A 20579-nucleotide genomic window follows, 5' to 3' on the forward strand; every position below is an offset into this window, starting at 1 on the left:
AACGGGCCGGATTCAGCCCGCAGGCCATAGTTTGCCCACGGCTGTCATATTCAATACTTGCATTTCTCAAGCACCATATAGAGGCCCCTGAAATCCTTCCTAATGTGTTTTTCCCTTCTACCTAAGCCTCTTCATCCCACAGCTTCAGCCTCTCCTTTCTCCCAAGCTCCCTACAAAGTGTCTTCTCCAGCCCTAACCAATGTTTTTTGAGTCCTTCTCCTTCTGCCCAGTACTGATGGGGCAGGAGAAGAAACTGGATAAAGCCAGGACCCTTTTTAGTGGGCAGGAAAAAAGAAAAGAAGAAGCACTCAAACTTGATTTATGTCTCCTCACTCATATAGAGTGTTTAGTGCAATGTCTGATACAACATAAGGACTCAATAAATGTCCAGGCTTTAATTTTGTTGTGATGGTGATTGCATTATGTCAGTGATTTTCAACTGGTGTGATGCAAGAATTTTTTAAATGCAATACTTGACTATTGAGTCAGAAGCACTGACCTCTTTTCCCTTAGATTGTCAAATTAAAAAATGACAACAGCCAACACAACCTTAGCTGTCCAGTGTGAATGAATCAAAATTATGCCTATCTTTTTGTAATATTGGCAAAAAAAATTTTTTTTTGGTGTGCTGCAGAATTTTAGTAATTAGTTATGTGTGCCATGACATAAAAAAGGTTGAAAATTACTGCATTATGCCCATCTATACTTTGTTAATTGTGTGGGCTTTAGATCATGGCTTCTGAGAATCTAGCATAGAGGCTACTACCCAGGTGCCCATTCTCACTCATTCAGATGAATTTGGGTTGTTGTTCATCTTTTCTCCTCTTACATCAAGCATGTCAAACTCGTGGCCCGTGGGCCACATGCCTCATTTATTTGGCCCGTGTTAGCCTTTGAGTTTGATATGCTTGTCCGGTTTGACTCAGTGGCTAGACTCTGAGCGTCGGCCTGTGGACTGAAGAGTCCCAGGTTCGATTCCCGTCAAGGGCACATGCCGGGGTTACATGCTCGGTTCCCAGTAGAGGGAGTGCAGGAGGCAGCTGATCAATGATTCTCTCTCATCATTGATGTTTCTATCTCTCGCTCCCTCTCCCTTCCTCTCTGAAATCAATAAAAAATATATTTTTTAAAAAGTTTATCTTCAAGCTTTCTGAGTCATGTTTGGGGACCTATCTCCTATTTTTTCCACCCACCCAGCACCAGAACCCTATGCTTCCTTCTCTCCTCTCACAAAACTTCCTAGTGTAGTGCTTCTAAAACTGCAAGTCAGGGGCTTCTGGTCAAGATGGTGGCATAGGTAAATGCAGTACTTGAATCCTCCCACAGTCACATCAAAGATACAACTAAACTTGAGAACAACCATCATTCAGAACTGCCTAAAATCTAGATAAATGGAAGTCCTACAACTAGGGAATTAAAAGAGAAGACACATTGAGACTAGTAGGAGGGGTGGAGACATGGGATAGATTCGTCCCACACCCACATGTGGCAATTTATAATTGAGAGGGATAGCTTGGCTGTGGAGGCCCTCACCCCCCTTGAAGAGCAAGGGGCCCCGGCCCCATACCAGACCCCCCAGCCCAGGGTTTCAGTGCCAGGAAGAGAAGTCCCCATAACTTTAGGCTATAAAAACTAGTGGGTTATTGTGGCTGAGTGACACAGAGGCTGTTGGAGTCCCAGGCAGTTCCTCTTAAAGGGCCCATGTGAGGACTTACTCAAATTCCAGTGTTGGGGCAGCAGCTTGAAAGGAACCAGGGACATAAAGGGAGGTACTCAATTGTTTAGTTATTGGAGTAAAGCTGAAAGAGGGCAGCTTTCTGCCAGACAAAAGTGCTGGCACATGCCACTGTTCCTTTGTTGAGCCCTCTCCCCCGAAGAGCCGACAAGCAGGTGCCATATCTGAGTCATTATCAACCTGGCTCACACTGTTTGCCCCACCCTTGTGATTCCCTGAGACCCTGCCCCAGCCTATTTTGTGCTCATCTAAGCTGTTTCCAGTGGCTTTTCCATACAACTGGCCTGTCTTGGCTCATGCTTCAAACGTTCCTAAAATCTCTCAAACAAGCAGCATCTAGCCTCTGCATATCCTGTACCGCTTGCTAAGTGGCCCCAGGTCTGACGCTAGTGGCAGTCGGCCTTGGTTCACAGATTAGCCTCTCCTGGGAAACTTCAAGCCCAACACAATTAGCAGGCATCTGTAGATCACTCTATAGCTTGTGCCAAGTGGCCCCAGGCAGGGTGACTTTGCACCTCCCAGGATACTCCAGAGCCAGGGCATCCAGTGGACAACTTTAGACCACACTGGATCACAACCCTACTGCCTCCATGAGCAACACATTCAAGCGGCACACTCGGTGAGCACCAAAGCCCCGCTGAAGCAAGTCCTGCTCCATAGGGTCAACTCCTGCACAGCAGTTCTTCCCCTATAGTCACATCTGGTCCTCACAGCTGACTGGCCTGAGGGTTAATTCTTCCCAGTGATGCCAACAGCAATCAAGGCTCAACTACAACAGGATAGTGCACACAGCCCACACATGGGTGCACCTGGAGCTATCAGCTCAGTTGATGAAGGAGGCTGCGTCACTGGGCCCTATAGGACACTTACTACACAAGACCACTCTACCAATTCCAGGAACGATAGCAGCTCTACTTAATACATAAAAACAAACACAGGGAAGCAGCCAAAATGCAGAGAAAAAGAAACATGTCCCAAACGAAAGAACAGAAGAAATATACAGAAAAAGAACTACTAAATTAAATGGAGGTAAGCAAACTACCAGATTCAAAGTTCAAAACAATGGTTTTAAGGATGCTCAAAGAACTTAGTGATAACTTCAAGGAACTCAGTGAGAACTTCAACAGCATGAAAAAGGACATAGGCACTATTGAAAAACCCAATCAGAAATGAACACTAACTAACTGAAATAAAGAATGATTTACAGGGAATCAACAGTAGAGTACAGGATGCCAAGAATCTAATCAGTGATTTGGAATATGAAGAAGCAAAAAATACCCAATCAGAACAGCAGCAAAGAAAAAAAAATTTTTTAATCCCAAAATATGAAGTTAGTGTAAGGAGACTCTGGGACAACTTCAAGTGTACCAACATTTGCATCATGGAGGTGCCGAAAGGAGAAGAGACAGAGCGAGGAAATGGAAACCTAAGTGAAAAAATAATTACAGAAAACTTCCCTTACCTGGTGAAAGAAATAGACATATAAATCCAGGAACTGCAGAGAGTCTCAAACAAGATGAACCCAAAGAGGTCCATACCAAGACACATCATAATTAAAATCCAAAAGTTTAAAGACAAAGAGAAAATCTTAAAAGCAGTTAGTTACCTACAAGGGAGCTCCCATAAGACTGTCAGCTGATTTCTCAAAAGAAACTTTGCAGGCCGGAAGGGAATGGCAAGAAATATTCAAACTGATGAAATACAACCAAGATTACTCTACCCAGCAAAGCTGTCATATAAAATCAAAGGTCAGATAAAGAGTTTCCCGGAGAAGAAAAAGCTGAAGTAGTTCATCACCACCAAACCAGTATTACATGAAATGTTAAAGATCTTCTTTAAAAAAAAGGAAAAAGATAAAAAATATGAATAATAATATGGCAATAAATACATATCTATCAACAACTGAATCAAAAAATTAAAATAAGTGAATAAACAGAACAGAAACAGACTCATAGAAACAGAGAACATTTTGATGGTTGCCAGATGGGAGGGGAGTTGGGGGGGATGGGTGAAAAAGGTGAAGGTATTTAGAAGTACAAATTAGTAGTTACAGAATAATCATGGAGTTGTAAAGTACAGCTTAGGTTATATAGTCAATAATCTATAGTAATAAAAGGGTAATATGCTAATTAGACCAGAGGTCATTCCAGACATCATTCCAGGCATCCTTCTGGACGAAGCTGAGGCCAAAGTGAAGCCTGGGTCCTGGGTGCCTGCTGGCGGTCAGAGGGAAGCCACCCAGGTCCTGGGTGCCAGATGCCAGAGGGAAGCCGATGCTGGCAGCCAGGGGATGGAAGGCCTACTCTTGCACAAATTTCATGTAGCGGGCCTCTAGTATTCTAATAACTATGTATGGTCTCAGATAGCTGTGAGATTATTCAGGATGATCACTTAGTAAGTTTTATAATGTCTAATCACTGGAGTGTACACCTGACACTAATATAGTATTGTATGTCAACTGTAATGAAAAAAAATTATTTAAATAAAACTACAGATTAGGACCCATTGCTTACTGAGTCAGAACAAGCATTGATTCAAGTGACAAAATGAAACAGATCATAAAGTGTCCAAGTACATTCATTATAGGTAAGACGTCTGTTTCAGTTTTGTAATGTGTGCATAAGCTGAGTCTCTCTATGAAACATTTCTTACTGTGGTTCAGGGCTTTAAAACAAGTTTCAAAAAACAGTGTTGGAGATCTTTCACTTTCATTACTTTCAGTATTACAATATTTAAACAACTCACAAGAGCATAAAATAACACTCCACCAAGTGGTCTGTCTGCTTTGAGGCGGATCAAACCCTTAAGTCCCAGGGATGCAGTTTCAGCAGCAGTGAAGGATTTGGGGAGCATTGAAGACTTTTCCTGTATTTATAAGGCCTAACTTTTTAGAGCTATGACTCATCTGACTGCCTGATAAAAAGTGTTTAAAAAGCAAATAATATTTTGCTCCCTTTCACCAAATCTAAAAACGCAGATTTTTATGGCACAAAGCACCAAGACAGATAGCTCCTCATGCCTTGTGGTTCAAGGTTACCACTCTTAACATCAAAGGCTAGTTATTAAAGGCCAGGCCACCGGAAACAGAGACAACAGAGTCTGAGAGGAGAGGAAAACAAAGTTCCCTGAGTGCTCTGCTCTGTCCTTTGTGTGGCAGTGTCCCCTCTAGTGGCTCTGGAGGAAAACAGCTTCTGGAAAACACATTTATAGAGTCAATGCTGATGCAATCAGAGGATGTTGGTGCTTCCAGGGAGCGCAAGAGCACCTGGTTGAAGGTCTCCTGTCATAGATGAGAACTTGAGGGCAGAGCAGTGGTTCTCAACCAGGGTTGATCCTGCCCCCAGGGAGCATTTGACAACTTCTGCAGACATTTTTGGCTGTTATTTGGATAGGGGGTGGGGATACTGCGGTCATCAATAAGTAGAGGCCAGGCATGCTGCTAAACATCCTACAATACACAGGACAATGCCCCATAACAAAGAATTATCTGGCCCAAAATGTCAATAGTTAGGTGGGTTAAAGAAATGGTGTGATCTAACCTAGGTCTTGCAGCTTTCCCCACCAGCTTTATGAAGATACTAGAGGCCCAATGCACGAAATTTGTGCAAGAGTAGGTGTTCCTTCCCCCGGCTGCTGGCACCGGCTTCCCTCTGGCACCCGGGACCTGGGCTTCCCTCACAGCCCCAGCTTTGTCCGGAAAGTTGTCCAATCTAATTAGCATATTGCGCTTTTATTATTATAGATAATTGACATATAACCAAAGACTTGCAGCTTATTTATAGCTTTTGGCAGCTCAGGCTAAGTGCTCTCTTTTTAAAAAAATTTCTTTTAAAATGTTGTTATTGGAATTGTGAAAAATTCAAAAGCAATACATGCTTATAACTTAAAGCAATATATTAAAAGACTTTCTATGCTTCCCATAATCAATGTTAGCATCCTTGGTGATTATTAGGTGGGAGTATATTGAAATCCCGACTTTAGATCATTTTTGACTTACAATAATGGATATTTCCTCTGGTTATATTTAAGATGTTCATCCACTTCTCCATTGTACACCAAACAAAAGGATACTTTTGATTTTGCTTTTTATACAAAAGTTGGATTAAAAGCACACATTACTTTACAACTTTTTCCTTTTTTAAAAAAATATATTTTATTGATTTTTTTACAGAGAGGAAAGGAGAGAGATAGAGTCAGAAACATTGATGAGAGAGAAACATCCATCAGCTGCCTCCTGCACACCCCCCACTGGGGATGTTCCCCCAACCAGGGCACATGCCCTTGACCGGAATTGAACCCGGCACCCTTCAGTCCGCAGGCCCACGCTCTATCCACTGAGCCAAACCGGTCCCAGCAACTTTTTCTATTTAATAAATTGTAAATACCGCTTCAGATAAAAAATAAGGATCTCTTCTGTTTCCAGAAGTTTGGAATGCTCAGTAATATGGGTTCCAAGGAGCTAAGATGGTTCATGGAGGGGCATTCAAATGACACTGAGTCACCTGGTGTATGTCTTTAATATTCATCTCTCCGATACTTGAGATTTCACACTTTTCTGGAGAGCTTGGCTGAGGATTAGAATCTTCTGTAGTCCACGCTATCTAATTAGTAATGAGTAACATCCTTTTTTTTTGCCTTTGTATTTATTATTACAGGAACTTTCTAGTTTGATCAAGTAATGCTGGTTTTCTATTGGTTGTGGTATTATAAAACTTCATTTTATAACAAATTTACATGTACTGGTTAATGTTATGTGTCAATTTGACTGGATCACAGGGTGCCCAGATATTTGGCTAAATATTATTTCAGAGTGTGTCTGTGAGGGTGTTTCCGCATGAGATGAGCATTTGAATGGGTGGACTGAGTAAAAGCAGATGGCCCTCCCCAGTGTGGGTGGGCCTCTTACAATTCGTTGAGGGCCTGAATAGAACAAAAAGGCAGAGGCAGGGGGAATCTGGCCTCTCTCTGCCTGACTGCTTGAGCGAAGTCATCCTATTCTCGCACCCACAGGCTGAGGTTTACGCACTTACACCATGGTCTCGCCTGGTTCTCAGGACTACAATGGCTTTCCTGGGTCTATAGCTTGCCGATAGTGGAACACTGGACGTCTCAGCCTCCACAAAAGTGTGAGCCAATTCCTCATAATCAATTATCAATCCCCCTCTCTCCCCCCCGGCCTACATTTGTATATGTATCTATTAGTTCTGTTTCTCAGGAGAACCCTGGAGCCAATTCAAATAAAAATGTTTTAAGACTGATTTAAGTTTGGTTAAGATGGATATCAGTACTAACTGGACAAATAACACATTTTTTTTAAAGGGGCAAAGAATATGAACAAGTAATTTGTGTAAAAAAAATAGAAATGACAAAATATCATATAACAGATATTCAACATCGGCAGCATCAGGGAAACAGAGAACAATACAATGAGGGCCATCTGCCTATCAGACAGGCAAACATGGAAAAGATTGAGACTATCCATAGGTGTCAAGTATATGGGGAAAGATCTCACATAAACAGTAGTGTTGCTTATATATTATAACATATATAATTTTTTCAAGGGCAATTTGGTAGGATCTAATTATTTTCTACAATGAACAGTAGAGTACATTCATAATTCCCAAGTGAACTTTAAAAAAGCCACTCTTAATGATTAATGAAGGAAACCTCAAATGCTTTCTCAATTCCCTCATTCTAAGAGATTTCTATAGAACACACTTTTAGAGATAATTTTCAGGTTGCTCCTAATACTGAGCAAGGAAGCCTGGCAGTGATAATCATCTTTAAAAGCCCAACTCTAGCCCTAGCCAGTTTGGCTTAGTGGATGGAACATTGGCCTGCAGACTGAAGGATCCTGGGTTCAATTCTAGTCAAGGACACCTGCCTGGGTTGTAGTCTTGATCCCTAGTAGAGGGTGTGCAGGAGGCAGCCAACTAATGATTCTCTCTCATCATTGATGTTTCTATCTCTCTCCTACTCCCTTCCTCTGTGAAATCAATAAAAATATTAAAAGAAAAAAAAGCCCAACTCTATCTAAGTGAGAATTCCTTTTAAGCATTCTCCGTATTTGCCTGGAGCAATATTAGTCCTGTTACCTGGCTCTTAACAGAGTGTATCACCCACTGACAGGCTGTCTGGGAAGAGGAGGATTGAGCGGGCAGGGGAAGGAGGGTGCAGGAGGGCTGGGGGAAGGGGAGGGGAGGATGGGAGGACCTATTGTGTCCAGGTTTCTCTCGCCCTGGCTTCCCTCTATCAACATTCAGTTGTATAAATGTTTTTTGTTTCCCTGCTGTTTGACTGAGCTTTAATATAAGGCTGGGTCTTAGAACAGAGTTTTAACAATCTTTACTGTCAACCAAATACCCAGACTTTTCCTGAGCCTGGCACATTCGTTTAACCCACTATCCTTTCTAAACAGGGTCTTACCAGCCTTATAACACCTTTCTTTATATGAGCTAGAAAAGTGTCAGCCAGGCTGCAGGGCTCTGTGAGGGGAGGGAGTCCAGGCCCTCTTGTTCCTGGGCCTCTGTACTAGCGATCCTGTTCCTCACACCAGCCATAGTCCAACTGCTGCACAGGAAATCTTTGCAAATTGCCATTTCCTCATCTCAAATGGTCACAGGACACAGTGGCACCTGCTACAGTTAATGCTGCAGACATGTGGCTCAGGTTTCTTTCCATGGCTTCTCCTTCTAAGGGGCCCTCTGAGATTTCATCAGGGGTCCTCTGTTAATGCGTTTAGTCCCCCTGGCCCCACCTCCATCACATACACTAACACACCCCTTACACTACAGGCTCAGTGTTCACCCATGAGACAGAATGTGATGGAGAAGTTAACTGGTATCTCATCCTTTTACTGCTGAGCTCTTATCAGCAAAGAGGAATGATAAGGTAATTTGCTTCTTGGCCTTGAGTTTTAAGTTCTAGGCTTCCCTTCCTCAGGGAAAAACAAATGGCCCTTTGTGCTTCAGAGTCTTAAACAGAGAAGTTTCTAGGCCCCTCCATTCAGGACAAAGCCCCTCCACTAAGATCTTTGTTCGGAAACTATATTTATTATGAATTACTCAGGATGCGGAAGACAGTTGCTGCAATTAAAGAAGAGAAGTGTGACCCAGCCCTACGGTGCTTCCCTGAGATGGAGAAATCCCTGTGTGTGTGTGTGTGTGTGTGTGTGTGTGTGTGTGTGTGTGTGTAGGGGTAGTGGGTGCAGGTTTCCTGGGTGGCAGGGGTCTGTGTACCCCCACCCCTGTAGGAACTCAGGTGGGAGACTGGACACTACACACTCCTGCTTGACAGCCTGGGTGAGGGTTTCCATGGATAACCTGTGGCCAGTGGAGAGAGGAGCACAGCACCAAAAAGCTTCTCCAGCGTCCTCCCAGGGCCTTCCCTGACTAGCAGAAGAGGCTATCACATGGGTTAGAGGAAGAAGCAGTGGTAACCATGGCACCCACCATGGTACCCATCAGGATACCCCCACTTTCCTGGGCTCATGAAAGCCTGGGCTCATGAGATCTCAGAGGGCCCCTTAGAAGGAGAAGCCATGGAAAGAAAACTGAGCCACGTGTCTGCAGCATTAACTGTAGCAGGTGCCACTGTGTCCTGTGACCATTTGAGATGAGGAAATGGCAATTTGCAAAGATTTCTTGTGCAGCAGTTGGGGACAGGGTCAGGGAGACCCTGTAATCCTGATATTAAGCTCTTCCCCAACCTTGGGGAGTAGGAACTTGAAGCCAAGTTTAATTTGATTTTAGATACATATAGAATGTGGCATGCTTTGCACCTGGGTATTGTGTAGCAATTCTTATCTGTTACCCACATTTCTCTCTATAATGTAATCTATGGAATATCTCCTTGGAAAGAGAGGGGCTCCTGCATTTTGAGCAGAGCTTCCTCCACTCCTTCCTCTCATCTTTACTTCATAGAAATTCTCCCTTGTCTAAACAACAGATATAGTTATGCATATTATAATATGCATATATTAATTTATCAGAAATACGAGTTCTCAGGACCTTCCCAAGTGCTCTAATCCCCATTTAAAAATAGATAAAAACAGATCTTCAAGAAAAATCATGAAAATGCGGCCTGAAATTGGGGCCCACCAACCTACACCAAGATCTTGATTATACTAGTGATTTTCCCAGTGCCCAGTAGAAACCAACTGGGGAACAACTAAGTGGATTGCAAGTCCCTAGGCAAATGGATTGAGTTCCTTTGACTCTGAGTTTTAAAGTAACAGCACTACACAAAAAGGCAAAGTGCTAGGGACTCTGGAGATACCGAGAAGAAAAAGACATGAGTCCTGCCAGGAGGGAGGCCCCGGCTCACTGGAGATATAAGACCGTGGACCATGAAGTCCTCAATGGGGCTGAGCTTGTAGGTAGGACATGGGAAACTTAGAGAGCCAAAAAGACTGGAGGAGTCAGGAATGTCTTCCTAGAGGAGGGGTACAACACTTGCCCATCCAACGTCCTAATTTCAGTTGGCTGGAAGAGAGAGTGGAAGGGAAAGAGGAGGACGTTTCAAGGACTTGAACAAAGTGACATGTGAGAAGAGTCATTGCTTGGTTATGAGGTAGACAATGCATGTTGGGAGTAAAGGAGAATACATGGAGTTAGACCTGGAACGTGGGACCAGCTGTAGATGGCTTTCATCCCGGGGCAGAAAAGTTCAGACATAAGCAGTTGGGTTTACAGCATGGGAATTACATGATGAGCAGGATTTAAGGGTGATTAGCAGGCAGCTCCCATGGGAGATACCAAGTGTTAGCAGTTCTCTGGGTCTGTAATGATTTCTTTGTAATAATGCTTATGGTGTTTTTTAAAAGTTGACTTTGAGATGCAAACATTGTGTGTGTTTGTGCAGAGAACTTCTAAAGAAGTTTATACCATGATATGACTTAATCCACGTTATTAGTAAGAGAGAATGGAGGGATTATTGACTTATGAAATCAACAAGTGCAATCAGGCGGAGCTGGGTTGAAGAAATTGGGGAGCTAGCATTAAGACCAGGTGCACAAGTATTGACTTCATTAGGAGGTTATGAATAACTGCAGAAGTTGGCTGACACCACGTTGTTCTATAAGACAACACTTGCAGGAGGAACAACTGGAGTGTCCCTAGGGGCAACTGCTGGAGTCCAGGATAGCTCCTGAGAAGCCATCTATATATATAAAAGGCTAATATGCTAAGTGTCTGTCCGACTGGTCGCTATGATGCACACTGACTACCAGGGGCAGACGCTCAACACAGGAGCTGCTGAGCTGCAGTGACTTGGCAGCGGCCTGAAACCAGAGAGGAGGGAGCCCAATTCCTCGCAGGGCCGTGAAATTCCACCTTTGGCCATGGGTTATGTTGTTGCTGGGCACCGTTGGCCCTGAATCTGGTTTACTGCACACTTGCATTTGTGTTCCACACCCTGTACGACAGCAACTTTTCAGAGTGCCCTCTCACACTCTGGGACCCCTTGGGGGATGTCAGAGAGCCGGTTTCAGCCTACTCCCCGCAGGACAGGTGGAGGGACCCAACTGCTGGAGGGACCCAGGTCACTCTGCAGAAGCCCTTTGAGCTACAGCTGCACCCCACTGGCTGGGGAGGGGCTGCGGGAGGTTGGCACCAGGGTGTGTCTGGCCCCGTGTCGCCCAGTCCCGGCCCGCCAGCCACCTTCTAATTAATTTCCTTTCAATGTACATGAATCCGTGCACCAGGGGTCACTAGTCTAAGATAAAGGCAAGTAACGTAACACCTGGGAGCAGCATCATTGCACTCAATGTCAGATTTTGCCATGTTTAGTCATTCATTTGCTCATTCACTCAAATTCACTTATTCCCTCAAATTCATTCATTCATTCAAGTAATTATATCTGCTGAGGCACTGTGAATGGTGCAGACTTCAACAATCAGTGGCAGAGACAGACATGCACATGAATAGTGGCAGCTCAGAGCCATTGTTCTCTCTTTCCTTCATCCCCCTCTGTCCCATCCCCATCTCCCCCACGTACTGGAAAAGTGAAATATTTGTTGTGTTGGTAGGTGACTGGTTCAGTTTTTCTCCATGAGTTCCAATGTCAATTTTTGCTTTTTGTATAATAACATGAGTGAGTGCATTCAATGAGAAGTTTCCAGAATTCCTTACTTTTCCCTTCCTTCTAAGGCAGCGGTTCTCAACCTGTGGGTCGCGACCCCTTTGGCGGTTGAACGACCCTTTCACAGGGGTCGCCTAAGACCATCCTGCATATCAGATATTTACATTACGATTCGTAACAGTAGCAACATTACAGTTATGAAGTAGCAACGAAAAAATTTTATGGTTGGGTCACAACATGAGGAACTCTATTTAAAGGGCCAGAAGGTTGAGAACCACTGTAAGGGGGTGTGGGTTGGAGGAAGGGTCTTGGTTTATCTGAGCTGAAGTAAGGGATGCAAAATGGAACAGGCTGGAGAAGGGGGATCACAAGATAAGATATATATTTTCAGTGACTATTAGCCATGCAGCAAACAATATTTTCATTGCATCCTGTTCTCTCGGGATGCAATATCTCCTCGGGTACCTCTGAGAATATTAAGTGGAGGTTTCGTTCTTCTCTTCTGTTTCGTATCTTTACTCTTTCCTTTGGGTCACTCTTGTGTTGATTTTTACGTATTTTTCCTGTTGTGGTCTTTCTTCAAATATTACTGGTCATCCTCAATTGTCTTCACTTCAAAATGAGGCTGTAAGATGCTAAATGATATGTTGTGCTTTTTGCACCTGGGAGGGGCTTGTTAGTTGGGCCTTTACTTGTGATGCTTTAGCTCCACCAGTTCCTTGCTGTGTGGTGTTAGGCAAGTTATCACAGCCCTCTGTGCTTCGGTTTCTTCCTATAGTTGCTGTGAGCATTAAATGAATTAATATATATTCACTATAGTGCTATGTAACTATTTGCTGCTTCTATTAGTTGTACTATGATTATTTGGCAGACACCCTGCTGTTAACTAAGGAGCGCCTAAATGCCAGTGTGTCAGGGGGTTTATCCTTGGGACCACTGCATTGTTTTAGAGAATAAGGCTGTTGTGTTTCATTGGGGGAGGGAGGAAGGTAGAGGGGAGAGCCCATCTGGCTGCCAAGTGGGGTGAGAAGCCCACTGCTCCTTTGTGCTATTTTGTCCATCACCATAATGTCAGCCCCATCACTCACTCAGTTGATGTTAATGAAGTGCCTAGTGTCCCAAGTCCTGCTTTGCCAAACATTTCCTTCTCGTTTTTATCCTTCTCCAACCTCCCACTTACGTAATATAAGTTTAGCTTCCTCTGTTCTCTTTCTTCTGCCACTGCTCCTCCATCCTCTCTTTACCCACCAGAAACTCTTTGAAATCTCTTATCTGCTGAGAGTTTCTCTGCCATAACTGGGTATGTATCACCTTTTAAATGCATTTATTATCTTTTAGGGGCATCTGGCATCGTTAATCGGATAGTCATATACGCTCTTGACAGACACAGGGCCAGGTCCCATGTTTGAAATCCTGGCTCTTTTACCTGCTACACTTGTGAGATCCTTTAAGCTTGGGCAAGATGAGGAAGGGAGGAGAGAAAGGAAGTGGTAGCCGAAATGACTTGCTTTTGTTGAGGGCTCTTAGAAAACAGTCTACTAATGCATTCCCCTCCTGGAATGATACAGTCAATATGAATTTGCAGTTAGCAGGAGAGAGGGTTTTAGGCAAAGGTTCAAGAAAGATCTTGCAAGTAATGATCAAAATAAATCACGTAATGAGGGAGATATAAATTACTTCTGAGTTGCAAGTTATTATGAGCATTTTACTGTAACTACTACCCGGTCATTCCTCCAGGATGTTATTGCTGGAAGCCAATATGTATATCAACTCAAGAATGGATGCGAGCTATGTCTGCAAAATACAATAGTAGTTCTATTATGAATAACATAGTAATGGCTTAGGACTCACTATTTCTATTACATTTATCATATGAACATATTGAGTAAAATTAGGACACTGCTTTGAAGCTTTAGATAGTGGAATTTCACACACATTTATGAAATGTAAGTATTTTAAAAACGTACTGGCAAGTAATAATAACTTCAACCAATTACAAACTACCCTTCAAACAAACAATTACAGATAATAATAGATTGGTAACCACAACCCTAATTAAACAGTTTGCTAATAGCTAATCTATGTTAAAGGAAAAGGTGTTTTACTGGTAATCCTGACACATGTTAGCAGTCAGGGTCTAACCAGAATAACAGAAACCACGAACATATTGATAAAAGAGGGAATCCAGTGCAGGGCATTGGTTACACATTTGACGGTGACCTACGGAGTTTAGTGACAGTGGGAAGTCACTCCCAACGGTGGGCAGAAGAGATGGTGTTACGGGAGCCCAGGGATGGGCATCACTGATGGCAGCTGGAGCCACAGAGGCCTTTCTGGCTGGGGCTGGAGCCTTGCTACAGCTACTGTGAGAGGTGTCATCCAAGGGCAGGAAGCTTATTGAGAAACACCCTGGCCTTTCCCTTCCTCCACTGCTTCTCAGAGGTCAGCTCCCCTGAGACACAGAGCAGAGCAAGTGAAGGTGAGAGATGGATCTGAAAGCAACTGGGCCCACCACCTGCACAGCATATACATAGTATTCTACACAGTATGAATATTCTTTAAGATAGATGACAAGTGTCGATGTATAATATAAGTATATGTACATACACTTCTGCAGCTCTGTATGTACTCAGGTTAAATTGGAGCCATAGTCTTGGTCAGTTGAGGCAGGACTATCTTAATGGATTAAGATCTGGTTCAAATGAGCCATATGTTGGCAGCAAAATGAAAACAGCACTAGGTGTTGTAAGAGAAAGTTTATTTAGGAAGTCAGAGAGGTAGAAGAAGTGAGCTGTAGAATAAATGGGCTCAGGAAAAAAGTTACAGAGGCTAAAGAAGGGCCCTTGGAGCTTAGGAAAGAGAGAGGTGAAGAAAACATTCCTGGGGGGGAGGGAGCAAGGGTAGGGAAAGGCATGAGCATACCCCCAAAGGGAGAGCTGCACTGGGTCCTCTGGCTTAAGGGTATTTATCTGGAGGTCTCAGGGGAGGATCCCAATCAGCTTTCCAGGTGTGACCTTTCAGGGTCCTGGTCTCCACTTGGTCAGCGCCAGGGCAAGGGGTCATTGTTAATCGAGCTGGTCCTGTTAGCCATGGCATCGCTTGCCTGGTTTTGCTGCTTTTCTGGGCCTAGAGCTGAAACGCAACTGAGGCCTAGATGTATTTGATGAGGGTCAGAACCTCCTTGTCCTGGGGGTTTAATGCATAATGGCTATTCTCCAGCCCTCTCATTTGTTCCCCTCTAAGGGAGTCTAACCCACATGACTAGCAACATGCCAGGGGAGGAAAGGTTAGGGGAGGGTCTGAACCGCATGACCAGACCAGAGATATGAAAGGTCAGGGAGTCTAAACCGAATGACCCAGTGATGTGCTGGGGGGCTGGGTTGGGGGGCGAGGGCCAGTTTTCCCAGTTTTGCCTGTTTCTAGGCACCTGGAGCATTCTGTCCTGGTGACTTTCTGTACTGGCCCATCATACTAGCTCTGCTCATGTCTGTCTAACTGCCTACCCCACATAGACTATTGCTAATATATTTATCAATTAAATGACAATTTATTTTTTTAACTCAGGAAACACATCAACCAGCCACCTTTGGACACAGCAACTTTTCCTTCTCTCATTTTATCTCAAATCCTACACTAGGGGCATATAGTCTAAGATGCAAAACTACAATTCCCATAAATGCCCACCCATATAGAACTCACAGACTATGGCTTTTTTTTAAAAAAAAAAATGGTTGTTTTTTATTGATTTCAGAGAGGAAGGGAGAGGGGAGAAAGATAAAAACATCAATGATGAGAGAGAGACTCATTGATCAGCTGCCTCCCGCACGCCCCCCACTGGGGTTGAGCCCGCAACCTGAGCATGTGCCCTTGACTGGAATTGAACCCGGGACCCTTCAGTCCTCAGGCCAACGCTCTATCCACTGAGCCAAACCAGCAAGGACCTCTATGGTTTTTTAAACCAACATCACCTACATTTAAGATTCTTTGATAAACTTCATGAGACTATAAAATAATGATACTCTGAAAACTTTTCACAAATAATAAGAAGAATCTTTGATTCCTCCTTTATAAATGCGAGTGATGGAAGTGCTGAGCTGGCTGTTTTCCCACACTCATTTCCTCCTGGCAGATGGCAGAATAAAACACTCACAGTAGACAGTGCCCTCTTTCAGAGACTTGGAAATATACGGGTACGTGGAGAAGGCTTGAGTCTTGGTCTCCTTCAGATTTGAGCATAAAGTCATAAAGGAAACCTGGAGAGTTTGAGAAATGCCTTCAACCTGTGCTTTTTAGAAAGTCGGCTGGCTGGCTACGTGGAGTGGCCCAGGCTGAGCCCAGCTGGACACTGACTCATTTCCTATTTACTCAGAGTTGAGCGTCTCACCCCAACTTTCCCTCTGCTCCCTCGGCTAGACTTAAAGCCAAGAGGAAACAAAGACATTAAAGAAGCTGTAGATTGCGCTGCCTTTTCATTCACCTTTTGTTGCAATGAAATAATAGCCTGGATGAACAAAAGGGACCCGTACAATGAATTCTAAATAATTATAATAAAAATGGGTAGAAAGGAAGAAAGAAGAAAGAGTAGAATAAATTAAACGAAGGAGCTAATGAAAAACTTGGCCAGTCAAAGGGAAGAGTTTATTTCAATGCTGCTACCCTCACCCTCACCCCAGCCTTAACACTATTCACAAAGGAAGCTTCCTGGTAACTGGTCACCAGGAACATGGAAACAGTTGTTCCAAGCAGTTCAATCAGATTCTCTAGGGTGAGGCCCAGGTGTCAGTATTTTTTAAGAGATCCTCTGAGGTGACCCCCACCCTGGGTATAGCGTGGCCAAACGTGAATTTTGGAGGTGATTGTGTTAACTGGTAAGAGATCACAGTCACTATTTAGAGCAATGGCTCCCACTTGGGAGTTGTTCTAGGAAATATTTCCCCCACACGGTGCCCTCAGTAAGCCAGAAAGTGCCACCCCAGCCCTGCTGAGGACTGGCATCGCCTTCCACTCACGTGCTCTGAACAGAAGTGCTTAGTAGGAATGATCCTGTCCCCGGGAGGCCTTGGCAACTCCCCTTGGGGCTGTTTTTAGTTGCCAACATAATTAGTGGGCCAGGGATGGGGGAAAGCCAAGCTGTCAGAATGGGTGAGGGCAGGGCCTCAGAAGGAAACTAACATTGGAAACCTATTGTTTGTTAGGCACTATGGATGGGCCCTTGAGAGGGGTCCACTCTCCCACTTCTTCACCCCAATACACACTCACACACCTCACATTATGCAGCTCTCCTGAGTTGAGGGAAAAGTAATATGCCAGTGCAGGGAAGCTCAGAGATGGAATGCAAGGAAGAGATGAGAGAACACTGTCCTTGCATAATAAGGCCAGGATAATTATGCACATGAAATAGGGTCAAAGTTGAATTAACAGACGCCCTGTGAATCTCAAATGCAGATGGAAGGGGTTGGGAAAAGAAAAATCTATCCTGCAGCATGGGGTCTGCTTCATTTTTAGATACACAGGACAGCATGAGCTGCAGCCCAAGCAGAACTCCATCATTCTTTAATGTTCACATCCCTGCACCCCCCTGCGCCAGAGTTCACCGTTTCCCACACATAGTCCAATACCAGCTGCCCAGGCCCATACATTCACCCACAGGCAGCCCTGTTATCACTCCGTACCTGTGTCCCCAGGAATGACCCTGATCACCCTCCCCAAAGACTTTTTTTATGTTCTGCCACCCTAAGAACATTGCATCTTTCTTTCCCACTGAAACCACCAGTTTTTTTTTTCAGGGCCAGACATTTATCCAGAGTGGAGCCTCATCTTTTCAACTCACCCAAACACAGTTTTATCTAGTTTCTTTCTTTTGCAAAAGCCCTCAGAAGCACATTGACAGGAGGTTGCTAACTCTTGACAATATACAGTAAATTCTAGATCCATGATTACAAGAAGGGTCTAGCAATACAGGTCTGCCTATCCTCTTGAGATGATGGGAAATTACCTTTATTTCTTCCCTAGGATTGGCAAAAGCAGCTGTGGTAGGTAGAATAATAGCTCCCTGGAGATGTCCACATCCTAATCTCAAGAACCTGTGAATATGTCACTATATCTGGAAAAGGGGGCTTTGCAGACATCATTAAGGTCATGAACCTTGAGACGGGGGATTATCCTAAGTCAGTGGTCGGCAAACTCATTAGTCAACAGAGCCAAATATCAACAGTACAATGACTGAAATTTCTTTTGAGAGCCAAATTTTTTAAACTTAAACTATATAGGTAGGTACATTTTTATTAACTTAATTAGGGTACTCCTAAGGCTTAGGAAGAGCCACACTCAAGGGGCCAAAGAGCTGCATGTGGCTCACGAGCCGCAGTTTGCCGACCACGGTCCTAAGTGATCTGAGGGAGCCCAATGTAATCACGGGAGTCCTTAAAAACAGAGACCCTTTCCCAGCTGTGGTCAGTGAGAGGGAAATGTAACTATGGAAGAAGGGCCACAGGGACACAACATCGCTGGCTTTGAAGATGAAGGAAGAGAGCCATGAGCCAAGGAATGGGGACAACTTCTAAAACCTGGGTGGGGGAGGGAACCGGATTCTCCCCTAGAGCCTCCAGAAAGACACACACAGCTCTGCAGACTCCCTGACTGTAGCCCAGTGGGACCCACGTCAGACTTATGACCCATAGAACTGTAAGATAATAAATGTGTGTTTTAAGCCACCAAGTTCACGGTGATTTATTAAAGCAACAATGGAGAACTAATGCAGAGTTGATTAAAACATGGCGAAAGCTGACCACAGTTTGAGGTCTCCTCTACTGCTATAACTAAAATACAAGTATACTTGGGTCCTAAGGTAAATGAGACATGTAAATAGATTTTGTGCGTTGGACTTACTGTGAGAGCCATGTAAGCGGTTTTGAAATAGTAGATTTTAAGTAGACTTATTATTACTTAATAATAAATCACCTGACCTCTCCGGGCCCCAGTGTCCTCAGCTGTAAATTGAAGAGAGGTTTGGAGTTTCTACTTGATCATCTCTAAGCTTGTTTTTACTCTAACATTTAATAAGCTTAATAATAACAAAAGTCAAGACCACTCCTGGTGGCATGCTGGGCTAAGGGCAAGCCACTACGAATAATCGGCATGTCTGTCTGTCTTGCTGCTATGTTCCCAGTACAAAACACTGTGACCTACACACAGTAGGCAATAAATAAATTAATAGTTCTATTCAGTCCCCATTAAGCTCATTAAGTCCCATACCTGTAAATTCGTTGGTGACTTCTAAACTTCTCTCTAGCCTGGACTCTTTTCCCGATGGACTCATTGCCATCTTAGCACTTCCATCTGCAGGTCTAATCTTAATGTGTCAAAAACAGAACTCTTGCTTCTCCACCTCCCCAAACTTGCTCCCCTACTCCCCACCCCAGACCAGGCTTTCTAATCCCAGTGGATGGTACCACCTCCAATGAGATGCTCAGGCAAAAACCTAGCAGTCATTCTTAACTGCTCTTCTTCCTCCTTAAAGGTTATAATTTATCAAAAGGCCTTACCAGTTCTACCTTCAAAACATCTCAAATTCAATCACATTTACAGTTGACCACAGTTGACCACTCTGGTCCATGACGCTATCTTCTCTTCCCTGGATTCCTACGGAGGCTTCCTAACTTATGTCCCCGAATCTAGTCTACTCCACCTACAATCTTTTCTTCACACAGGAGCCAGGATGATTCTCTAAAATCTGAAGCCAGATCTTACCACTCCCCTGTTCAAAACTCTCCAGAGACTTCCCATCACAGTCAGAATCAATCCCAAGTCCTAACCGTGGTCTAGAAAGCTCAAGTGATCGGGGCCCAGTTTCCTCTCTGATTGCCCTCCACCTCTCTGCCTCGCCAACTCCAGTCTGATCTTACCAGCTTCTTATGTTCCTTGAACATGTCCAGCAGGCCCTACCTCAGGGCCTTTGCACCTACTGCTCTCTGCCTGCAACATGGCTCACCTGAGACTGCAGCATAGTTCACTCTCTTTCTTTATTCAGGTCTCCTCCTCAGGGAGGCCTTATCAACACTTTCTAAAGAAGCCCCCTCTGCAGCTCACTATTTTCTTATTTTGCTTTATGTTCATTCATGGTACTTAACAGTCCCTACATTACAGTATGTGTTTGCTTACTTCTTAATTGTCTCCCTCACTAGGATGTAAGCTCTATGAGGACAGAGATCTCATGTTTGTTTATTACTTTGTTTACTGCTCTATTCCTAGTGCTGAGTACCATTTCCAGCACGTTATACAGACTCAATAGTACTGTTGAATAAGTAAATAAATTGATGGATCATTACTACTCATCTGAGATCAAGCCCAGGGTTTGTGCCCTGGCTCTCCACTTACTAACTAAACAGACTTAGATAAATCACCTAATCTCTCTCTGGCTCAGTTTTCTCATCTATAAAAATGAGCTAGTAATACCTACCGGGAAAGACTGCTGTGAGGCTTAGAGATGGGATGAAAGTGCCTGAGATTAGGCGCTCACTTCACAGACAAATAATTAACCATGAAAGCAAACATTCTTCTTTATGCATTCTTTGGTTAAGGGACCAAGATGATCATCAAACCTGCACTCTTAGAGCCAGAACTTATCGACAGAAAGCGGCACATGAGAGGCTCGGGCAGGAAATTAACCCGTTTTGGTGCAGGAGACGCAGGGCTGGATGGATACAGCAGTTGGAGTATCCGAGCTTAGAGATGCTACTTCAGATTCAGGTCAAGGCACCGCTTT

At 43.9% G+C, this 20579-nt stretch overlaps 1 protein-coding gene across 3 annotated transcripts in view; it reads right to left on the reverse strand.

Annotated features, from left to right (window-relative positions):
• Positions 1-20579, reverse strand: part of ZBTB38 (zinc finger and BTB domain containing 38) — a 125939-nt gene that overhangs the window by 81317 nt on the left and 24043 nt on the right. The window lies entirely within an intron of this gene.

This window comes from Myotis daubentonii, chromosome 14 (genome assembly GCF_963259705.1).
Source record: "Myotis daubentonii chromosome 14, mMyoDau2.1, whole genome shotgun sequence".
Taxonomy (NCBI): Eukaryota; Metazoa; Chordata; class Mammalia; order Chiroptera; family Vespertilionidae; genus Myotis; species Myotis daubentonii.